This window comes from Cupressus sempervirens, chromosome 10 (assembly GCF_028749045.1).
Source record: "Cupressus sempervirens isolate cs-2001-9-10 chromosome 10, ASM2874904v1, whole genome shotgun sequence".
Lineage (NCBI taxonomy): Eukaryota > Viridiplantae > Streptophyta > Pinopsida > Cupressales > Cupressaceae > Cupressus > Cupressus sempervirens.
The window spans coordinates 217,679,552-217,691,758 of NC_143127.1; the positions used below are offsets into that span (position 1 = coordinate 217,679,552).

The 12,207-nt window shown below is 34.0% G+C and overlaps 1 pseudogene; it reads right to left on the bottom strand.

The window, feature by feature from the left end:
• Positions 1-9,010: 9,010 nt before the first annotated feature.
• On the bottom strand, positions 9,011-11,763 carry LOC149533417 (uncharacterized; annotated as a pseudogene).
• Positions 11,764-12,207: the final 444 nt, after the last annotated feature.

The window sequence follows — 12,207 nt, forward strand, 5'->3', positions numbered from 1 at the left end:
ACTGCTTGTACTAAAATATTTTGTATGAGGGTACTAACATGTGATGAAATTGTGTCCTTCCTTTGATATGATACAATATGCATTATAGGTTTCACTTACGTAGATTGGGGGGGCAATGGATAATTCTTGAGTTTTCTCCCTTGTAGATGCCAATTCTACCTTCTCAATCTCATCCACACTCACCAATACAAGATGACTACATAGTTTTCCCTTGGTGATGGAAACAATCGATGTATTCTTCATATCCTTCCCTTCTTAGGGATTGATGTTCTAAGTGGCATTTTTTGATCTTAGATTAGTTTTGACAATCAAGTGTCAACACACTTAAAATATTTACCAAGTTCATGCCAAGCTAGTAATATATGCTAATTATATTATGTATAGATGTTGAGCTGCAATGAGTGCCAAGTCACTGAAGTTTTAAGAAAATAGAGAACGTTGAGCAAGTTCAGGTGTCGAGCCAACGAGAATTACAGTAAGTATTGAGCATCATTATTATCAAGTGTCGAGTAACATAGAATAGACATAGATGTTTGTAATGGCACAAACAACTATATAAATTGTTTTTATGCTGACCTATGGATAGATCTTGAAGCTTTGATGATAAGGATGAATCTGTTTGGTTTCCCTATGCAATCAACATGCAACCAGTTAGAAAATTGGAAAGGTTAAGTGGCAAAAAGGATGAATCTTAGTCATAGATTCATACCTAACCCTAAGCCACCAAAGTCTATATAAGGAAGATGAAGCCCCATAATTCAATGAGGACATGCAAGAAAAGACTAAAAGGAAGAAAAAATGGTGGATTGATCAGAAGGCATTCGAGGTGAGTTAGAAGAGAGAAAGAATTGCAAAATCAGTTTGTAGAATAGAGGATCAGTGATACATCATTGTTATATCAGATCAAGAGGATCAAGATGGACATAATTAAGATCTAAAATAAAGAATACCAGAATTGTAAGTTGTTAGATCAAATATTCTTCTATTACTTTCTAACAACTGTATCAGTAGAGTGAAATCCTTTGGACTAAGGTTGACTTAATAGTCATTGTGAAATCATTTAACAAGGTGACATTCCAAGTAAATTTTTTGAAAATCCTTCAAACATGTATACTTCTAGCAAGGTGTGAGATCCTTTAATAGGGTGGGACTTAATAGTCTCGTGTAGCCTTTAACAGGGTAGTCCTTTCATAGGGTAGATTATGTTTCATGGTTAAACTTTGTAACCTTGACAAGTTACACTTTATTGCTGTAGTACTGAAATTGTGGGTGTCATCCCCACCCTAGTTTTACCTTCTCATTTGGAGGGTTTCTAGGTAATTATATCTGGTGTCAAGTGTTTATGTGGATGCATTTACCTTACATGTCATTTCAATATGTTAATGCATGCATTTTTAAAATTTTAATTGGTTAAAGATTACTACTTTTGATTCAACACCCCCTCCAAAAGTATATGTTTTTCATTTTTAATTCCAACAATTGGTATCAAAGCCAAGTTCTCATCAAAAGAAGCCTTATAGCTTAGAGAAAATATCTTGAGATGGAGGTCTACAAACTAGGAAAGATTATAGAAAATGAAGGGATTTATATCCAACACATTTTACATTCACTAGAAGAAGCTAGGGAGGAATTAAGAAAATCCCTAAAGAGAAGGAAAGAGATTTCCATTGCAAAAAATGACACACAGTACAAAGAGATTAACACCACCAAGTTCTTTGCTAATGGAGACACAAATGAGTTTGATGTAGAAATTGCAGATCTAATGGAGAAAAATAGAACACAAGCAGAAGAGATCAGAAATCTGAAGATTTAGTAATAATCACAAGCCATTATGTTGTGTGAAGTGACTAAACAAAAGAAGAGAGTCATTGAAGAAAAGGTCATGATTGAAGAAGACAAGAAAAACCTAGACAACAGAATGGAAGAGAAGTCAACTGAGCTTGCTAGAATCTCCAACATGCAATTGGACACCCTAAGTTAGATGATGAGTGCTCATCATGAGTTAAATGTCAAAGGCATTGAGATCACCACACTGAAGTTGTAGAATGAAAAACTGCAAAATGATCTAAGAAGAGAAAGAGAGATTTCTGAAAGCTTCAAAAATTCCAATGAAGCCACGAAGTACTTTGAATAGCTACTAAAATCTCCAAGGTCTAGCAATGATTTATCAGGACTAGGCTACACAAGCACTCAAGAAGGAGAATCATACAAAACTACTGAATAAAAGAATGACAAAGGTAAGAACTCCAAACCCACTTGTCATTTTTGTGGTAAGAAGGGACATATTGCTAATGTGTGCAGGAGCAAGACTGTAAATCAGCATGACAAACCTAAAAACATGAGTCACTATCATGAGTGCAAAAAGCAAGGCCATCAGGCACATGAATGCATGACAAGAACCATGCATGTCCCAAGATTTGAAGGTTACTACTACAACTATCACAAGTATGGACATAGAGACTTTGTGTGCAAATCCAAATCCATGTGGTCACTAAACAAGTCAGCAAAGGCAAGAAGCCATAGACACTTCTATAATTGCGACTACCATACTAGGCAAAGTTGTCACTATTGTCAGGAGTATGGACACATCCCTAAGAACTGCATAAGAACACAATTAAGTGGTAACTACAGTAGATGGTTGAGTCAAACTACATGCTTTAGCTATTTAAAGACTAGAAATATCAACAAGTAATGCCCAACAAGGTCAAAGGCACCTAATTCTGAGTTCAACAAAGGAAAAGGCAAGTTAGATGTTGAACACACCAAAGGAGAGATAAACAAAACATGGAAGAAAATAGATGGAAGTAGCACATCAAATGAAGGGATCACTTCACCTAATAGGTCAAGTATTCATACCTCATCAAACTAAGCAAAAGAAGGTATGTGAGATTGATATTTAAATGCTTTATCATACATCATTTCCAAGATAAGTTAGTATTAAAAGGAAATATATTATCATGAAGAAAGATGAAAAGGAAGATTCAAAGTAAAAAATTCAAGTCTTCACATTATTTTTGACTGTGAAATGTCCTTTATAGATGTAGAGTAAAATGCTAGTAAGTACCAAGTTGTCAACCAAAGCCAGTTAGAACCAAGTCAACAATAGCTTCTGAGTAAGGAAAATGTCAATAGTTGCCAAGTAAAGGGAAATCTCTATGGATGCCGAGTAAAGGAGAAATCACATTGAAGCTAAGTTAATAGTTGTACATGCACTATGCAATAAATGCTATATTTGGAAAGGTATAAGGTTTATTTTTGCCCATTTTTTATCATTATGAATTCAAAGAAAGAGCGAGTAGAATAAAGAAGTGATTTATAAACTAGTCCAAAGCATTTACAAGGATCACAACAAAGATTAAGCATTAGTTCATCAATCTTAAAGGTATTCTTCACATGTCAAGATATGTAGTTTCAATTTGTTAAAACCCTAATTAGAAAAATGGCCTCTAGTACAAGGAATGTGAAGGATAAAGAGACTTTTAAAGTCCAATTAGTTATCAATGAGGTTAAACAACCTAATTTCAAAGCCATACCAAAGATTTCTTATAAATAGGGTCCTTTAGGCATGTTATCAATGATTCTGCCTAAGGTTGTAATGGTCCAAGATGTGACGAAGTGCTATAATTGCAAAGTAGGAGGCACTGGAGACATTGAAAGCAGACAAGCATACAAAAAAGTATGTGAAAATGGGGTATTAAAGGAAGAATTCAAAATTGTGGAGAGAAAAGGCTTAACCCATGCCCTAGAATTCCCCACTGTATTTAAAATAGAGTAGATCAAAATAGTTCTAAGCAGAATCCATGATGGATGCCTATGGTTAGAGGGTAGACCCATTAAAATCACAAAAAAAATTGTACATAGGGTTACTAGATATGCAACCCTAGATTAGCCCAAGACCCTAAGGAGTGACTCCAAATAGGTAACTGAGAAAAACGCAGGGACTAAGTGGAACAAGCATGGAATGGCCATTGACACTATCACAGATCCACTTCTTAACTTTGCCATTAGGGTCATATCACATTAGTTCCATTAGTCAAGAAGATTGAACAATGTTCCATGCATAGCAATAGATGTTGGCTATAAGATTGTTAAGAAAGATCATACCTATGATCTTGCAGAACTTCAAATGCAATAGATAATGGAAAATCTAGGAGCAATAAGGAAGTCAAAAAGTGCTCAATGTAAGTTTGGTTCAAGATTGGTATGTATATTTTTCTATGTGCAAAACGAGTTCCCATCTTTTGGAAAATTAGGATAGAAGACCAATAGGTCATTTGCCATGCAAGTCAATGAGTATATTGAACAAATGTCCAAAATATTTTGAGTCATTCATGACTAGCTCTTTTGAAGACTTCAAGAAGTACATGAAATAGAGGTTAAGAATTCTTGTTTCCCTAGTAGAGCAACATTACAATGATATTTTTTTCCTTGTAGAAATTGAACATACTTACATTTAGGCTGTAGTACCTAGAGTTAGATGGTTAAGGCCTCTACAATATGAAATTAATATTGATGAAGCCTCTGTTATTATCACTACACTACTTGCTGAAGAAATTGATAAGACTACCAAAATTTTTGGTAATTATGATTTTGTAAAGTCAAAGGTTGAGATGAAACTAAAGATAGCCTCAACTTTAAAAAAGAAAGACAAAATGGTGAGGAAACTTAAGTCTTGGTTCGGAGAAGGTGCAGGAAATGATGATGAAGAAGATGAAGAGGAAGAGGAGGTATAAGGTCAAGAACCTCTTTCTTTAACCCAAGGCATGGGTGAGGATTAGGAAGAAGAAGGTACAAAGGAAGAACAAGTCACTAGTACATTTGAGGCTATTTTCGACCAAATTTTTGACCCAATTTTTGACCAAATTTGACCAACCCATTGGTCAGAATTTTTCCTAATGTGACCAACCCAATTTTTCAACCAAAATTTTGACCCAATTTTTGACCAAATTTGACCAACCCATTAGTTAGAATTTTTGTAGTCAAAATTTTGACCAATACATAGGTCAAAAACCTTCTAGAGCCATGGTGCAAGTTCTGCCAGGAATTGGTTGAAATTTCGACCAATAAAGGTAGAATATTTCAACCAATAAAGGTAGAAATTTTGACCAATGAAGGTAAAAAAATTTGATCAACAAAGGTAGAAATTTTGACCAATAAAGGTAGAAATTTTGACCAACAAAGGTGGAAATTTCAATGAACAAAGGTAGAAATTTTGACCAACAAAGGTAGAAAACACCCAGGTGTTGGTAGAAATTTCTACCAATGCTTGGGTGTAAATTTTTTTTAGGCATTATATAAAATAGTTCACATGCCTTGTGTATGATATGACATTTTGCATGCATCTTGCACTCTCTCATCCGGCTGATGATGGATAGTGGTCTGAAACAATGATGCTAAAAAACACACACAATCAAATCCAAAATCAAATTGCGTTACAAATGGATTGTGGAAATCTGATATTGTTAGTTTTTCATGCATGTCTACTAGGACAATCACAACTTAAACATATAAATATATATGTTTAAGTTGTGATTGTCCTGGTAGACATGCATGCAAAATTAACAATATCAAATTTCCACAATCCATTTGTAATGCAATTTCATTTTGGATTTGATTGTGTGTGTTTTTTAGCATCATCATTTCAAACCACTCTCTGTAATCCATCATTAGCTAGATGAGATAGTGCAGGATGCATGCAAAATGTTAAATCATATGCAAGGCATGTGAACTATTTTATAGAATGCCTAAAAAACATCAACAATAACTAATCAAACTATCGTAAACACCAACAATAACTAACATGCTTCTTCATTAATATGCCTGATACAATAAGAAAACTTGGCAATTATGCATAGCATGTTATATGCTAAAAGGAAATCATTTAGGAGATATAGAATTTGAACAACCATATGTTAAGATTCTACAATTTGTATCACTTGCTTGAGTCTGACAGTTGAGAATAAGTTCTCATCCTCCCTATAGTATGTTATGATGGCTTGCACATCCACAAAAGTTCTAGCATCTCAAATTTGTAGAATATGAATTGTTTGGTAGTGAATGGACATGATTAATAATGAATCATCATATAAAAAGACTCCCATGTGAAGCATGAATAGCAAAGGAAATGAATATGGGTGATAGGGAAAAGAATTCAATAATAGAGGCTCTTAACTTTAGTTACAGTAATGATATGGGTGATGCTTAATTGCCTCCTGGATTCACATTCCATCCCACTGATGAAGAGCTCATAACACATTATCTCATTAGAAAGGTTTTAGATAGCAATTTCATTGGAAGGGCCATTGCTGAAGTGGACCTCAACAAGTGTGAGCCTCAGGGAGGGTTCAATTCTCTCCTTTATTATTCACTATGTGTATAATCCCACACACCCATTTGATCTCAAATGATGATATGTACTAAATACTGAGTGTCTATGTTGAGTGCTCAAAAACCATCCATTTCATGCTTTCATCTGTACATAATGTCTTTCTAGTTTCTTTCTACTCGCACGCCCATTTCATTTCATATGATCATCTAAAAATTGTGTCACTCTAAGCTCTCAAATGTTTCCTCTTGATTGATCATCTTATAACTATTGAATGAGAGCTTTGGGATAAGCTATAGGCATCCATCAAAGCATAAAGGATTTTTTTAGACGGTATAGATGAAGTAGTAGCATTTTCCTTGGGAGACATGCTTGCAAAATGGAAGCATAGATAAGTCATGTGAACTGTTTGATAGGATGCTTGAATGTAATGTGGTCATCAAAAGACATGGTTGCTAGATATGCACAAAATAGATATATTAAGAGAATATATTTGTTTAAGTTGCAACTGCCCTAGTAGATATGCATGCAAAATGTGGAGTCCTAGATGAATAGTTCAATTGTCATGTTGTTGTTTCACTGAGATCACTCCTATCTTGTTTAATCCTGCATGTGTCTGGATAGTAACTTGTAATACATGTCAATTCTAGTCATTCCATGAATATCGAGCCCCCATCCTCATGGAATGATTTCCATTATTCTTAAATTCTATTGCAGCAAGTAAATAATTAAAAGAAGTCACTGGTTCTGCAATTGGTGCAGTAGCAAGTTTAACACAATGTGGAAAACATCAATTAGAAATGTGGATGGTTAATAACTCCTATCAATGCATTAATAAAGAAAACCAAATTGATTTGAGACTCCAAAGGATCAAGGAAATCTTGCATAAATTGAAGTTTTATTGCTTGTGGTATTACCCCAGTCCATACACCTAACTCCCTCTTCTATATCTTTAACAACAACTCCCTCTTACATATACAAGACTTCACAATATAACCAATTCAACCAACTATCATTGGGTTGAAAGGTTCAAGTCTAAAAATAATACTTCCCTCCAAAATCTAAATGACCATTAAGAACCAAGATTGATGTACAACAATTAAAAAATACAGATAAAGTGTGCTTTTCCTATTGAGGTATAAGGGGCATCTACTATTGTTGTTTCTGTTGTTGAATGGGTGCAGGTCCAGACCACCTAACATTAGATCGCTGTCCTTGTTGTGGCTAAACTAGAGGAAGATAGAAATTTGGAATAGGTGCATTTCCTAGCCTAATACTAGGGACAAGCTGCTACTAATAACCAAATCCACCAGCCTGTGAAAAAGATGGCATCAGATCATAAACTACCAACAAAAACAATGCTAAATGAAGAACTTGCAAAAATTTGGAATGGTTTTCGAAGCATGACATGCTAAAAAGGCCAATTTGTTCTTATATAAGAACATAACAAGTAAAAGCTGATGAACATGGAGCTTTTCATTTTAGATCGGTCACAAAAAAAAAAGTTGACACATCCTTTTCTTCAAGACGAGCATAGAGCCACTTGCAAGGTAAAAAAATTAACTTTGAATTGATTAGCACAGATTAACAACATCAACAACAAATATATCAAAATATATGAATATATATCATATTTACTTGAGGTGGGATGAGTGTGGGTGGCCCTTTTCCATAGAACATTGGTTGGCTTAGACTTGGACCTCCAGGAGGGTATATAAGAAGACAAGTTGGCATAGGTTGTGCCACACCAACCGGATTTTGAATTTGTGAGAATTGCACTTGCATAAAACAATCAAGAGATGCCAAATTAGTATGGCATTTCCACTGATAGAATACTAATAATTTCAACAAATCAAATAGACATTGTGAATCAATAATTCTCAAAGTCATACTAGTTACAACAATATATTAAGTAAACAAATACATTCCAGTAATAAACACACATTTAGGAACCCAACAATTCCTAAATTTCTACCCAGACTTAACCATCTAACCTACTAACTATATTATTAATACCCTTCCACCCCCTATAACCTCATGACCATTCTTTCCTACTCTTATCAGAAATAGTTCCATCAAGATTGCTCAAGTCCATGCTAAATGTCTTAATGATTGAGTTTCTATATATAGTTATCTTATTTTAGGGCACCAGAATGGGTTTTATCTCCTCACACAAGTAAACAGTCTATCAAAATATCCTAGATTTGTAATTATAAATCTTTGCTTTGAACAAAATTCCAAAATCAAATTGTGAACTAGAGAATAGTGCAAGGCCACATAGGAAATTACTTCTCACAAATACTATGATAAGAAAAGATAATGCTCACACACTACTTGAGATCTGAAACAGAACAAGCTTCAACAATACATTGCAATATATATATATATATATATGGATCTTTTAGCACTGTTACTAAAATCATTTACCTTCTAAGTAAGAACATAAGTTTATTTCAATATACAAATCTTCAAAAGGAATTTCATATCAAAAAATAAAAGTAACAAAAAATAAATTAAATTGTAGTGCACTAGGAATAATATAGCACATAATGAATACTAAACCTCAATTGAACAAAAGACTATACAATGGCTTCAATAAAAATGATGCTACACCTAAACCATCACTTGTAGCAAGCTACTTGAAGATATGTAGTACAAACCATCCTAGAGAAAAACCTCTAATTTTTAAAAACTTCTGCTTTTATTGGGTGAAGCTTTACTTTTTGCCTTGGCAAAGTCAACCAGGTCTTCAAATAGCTTATCTTTAGGTTTAACTTGTTTGCTAGAAGTTAAAGATTGTTGTGGATATGCATCATTGTAAGTTCCATCATGAATGGAGATATTTTGTGTCCTTGATATCAACTCATTATGTGTTGATTCACTGTAACCATGTGTAGACTGGCCAAAACCCAAAGCTTGTTGCTGCTGAAAAAACCGATGTCTCTGCTTGTGCTTTGTTGGAGGAGGGGGAATAACTATTATAACATTGCTATCATATATGGGAGGTCCTTGCTGATTATCAACACCTTGTGATGTATTTTGTGATTGCTTTAGTTCCCAAGTAGTGAGAGGAAGGCTTTTAGAAGTCTTTTGTGTTGATGCCTTTGAATTTTGTGATTGTGGCCCATAGAAGAGAATTGATTGTTGTGGAATAAGAGACTACCCTACTAGATTTAACCATTGCAAACCTTGGTAAGATTTGTCAAAATATGACTCTGGGCCATGGTGTGGAAACTTCTAGTATTCATTCTATTGTGTTGATGACATCCCTAAAGAGTAACCTCCATTTCAATATGGAGAAATTGATTGTGAATTCAAAGGATATGGAAAAGTTTTTTGAGAAAGAGATACTGGTGGTGAATGCATGTATTTCTCATTGATTGTGCTAGCTGTTGGTGGAGTTGCAGTAGTTGGTGACTCATAAGCATCACCACTGAGGAAATCCATTGTCTGCTTAGTTTGTTGGCCATGAGTATCAATATTTTAAAGTCCTTGTGGTGTAGGCATCAATGGGAGTCAACCTATTCACTAATTCTTTTCAGTGTTATCAACTCTCTAATGAGCTTGTGCACTGGAACTTGACCTATAATGCATAAAATACTGTTATTTCTCTATAGAAGCCTGTCAAATCATAGTACATGGATTTAATAGATGAAAGGAACTAGTTGAAATAATTTGATGAGTAACTATATTTAAAAATTACAGAAACCCATGGCATGTGTAAGAAACATCTTGGTAAAGCTTCTGCAGACACTTTCAAAAATACTAAATTACCAACTATTTAAATCAACAATCACATTTCTATAAGAACTAGCCATCCACAGATAAGCTACATGCGAGCTAGTTGTGTTAAATTATCCTCAATCTAATCTTTCTCATGGTTGACACTGACAAGAGGAGCCACATGAGTTGATGTTCTTTTTCAATTAATAGAAGACCCTATTATAGTGGAGTCATGTTTCTCTAGCACATGATCCAATTCATCATTCAATGCAAGACCCTAACCAAGAAGCTCCTCATCCCTACATTAAATTTGAAATAAAGGTGAACTAGCTAGATAATGGGCTAATAAAACATGCTTTATTGCTAGTGAGAAGCATTAAAAACTATATTAATGGTATGTTAGCCTACACACCCAGATTCTAGGTTATTTCAACTATGGAGATTCCTAGGGTCCTATCAAATGGGTCATACTAGACGACCCCTCTATTCTACAAGCCTCACTGGGTGGTCCACATTGATTGTCCAAGCAACTGCCTCCTCCAAAAATTGGCATAGTAAATGCCTATGTACCAATTTTTAGTGCATTCTACATTAAAGAAACCTATTTTGAAGATATTGGTTAAAACTTTGGTTTAGTTGCCTTCCAGGATTTCTTCCACGTCTATGACATCTTCTGCCACTTTGGTGGTGTTGGTTTAAGTAGCCCCCTACAAAAGCTGTGTAAAACTTACAACACACACATTCGACACTACCCCAATTTTTGAGGTTGTTACACCGAAGCAACCAACCTGTGTCTTGTATTTCCATCAGGCATAACTATGAAAATTAGTTAGTCTATGGAATTTGAAATGCTTTTACCTTGTCAGATTACATGACCTTTTCGAAGATTGATTACCTTGACAATAAATTAGTTTTTTCAATGTTAATTATGTAAAAGCTCTTGTGCCAAATTTTAATTTGACATCTTATTTATTTATTTATTTATTCTAGCTTGACAGTTTAGACACCAAAAGGTGAAATATATAAGGAAACAATAAAAAATTATAACAAACACCCCTCTACACAACAATGCAAATATAGTAGAGCAATGAACTTTATAAGTTAGATGATAGATCAAACATAAGAATAAGAGTAGAGTGTGCCACATACACTCAATCAAATACAATAAAGTTTATACTAAAACCAAAATATTTTAAACACTAAGGAAAATATCATTTTACCCATGATAATCTTCTAAAGACCCGTATGATGTTGATTACTAATTTTATTGTTTAAACATTGTACGATAAATATCTATTATTACAATAAATTTGGCATTCACATTGAGGTAGCATTTTTTTCACAGCAATTTAATTTGTCATATGAAATTATGCAGAATCCAAAATAAATTGAATCCCAATTTTTTAGCAAATCTATCTACCAAACCCTATTACCCAAACTAGAATTGATGTCTCTGATGAAAGTTAGCACTTAAAATTATTACAATGTTTCAACATAATAACTTACAAATGACATCCCATTATTTTAGAGTTTTCACTCATTTCAAAAAGAATTTTACCAAACTCATCTTAGACTAAAACAATGGATTGCAAATGAAAATCATTAATAGAAAATGTAACTTACAAAGCTGTATTGACAAGATGCATCACGCACTGCTTGTAAGTATGCCATTGTCCAACAAGATCTATAATCACTTCTAGCTTTAGACCTTTCATATTGTAGCTATTCTAGTAGATTTGAAGCATTGATTGGAAGCATGGTGGTTGTTTCATGTCCTTGGTTGGGAGCCTCAATTAATAGATGTAACAGGATTCAATAATCAATAAAAGACAACCTACTTCCAGCCCTCAATTCAACCTTAAGATATTTGATGATCATCAATGTAGTTCTACTTTCACAATATCAACAATCCTGAGGATTAAGTCCTGGAGATCATAAACATCCTCTTCCTTGACTAAGAATCTAGATTATAATTAGCTTATCATTTCAATACAAGAAAGTCTTAGTACTACTTGGTACCAATATTAATGCAATATCCAGTTAACATAAGGTTGCTTCAACTATTAAAACATATTGATATCAACATTAAGTTATGTGTGGTTATCTCAAACTATGAGCTACAATGGTTACTTATATCTATTTGACAAAATAATTTCTTC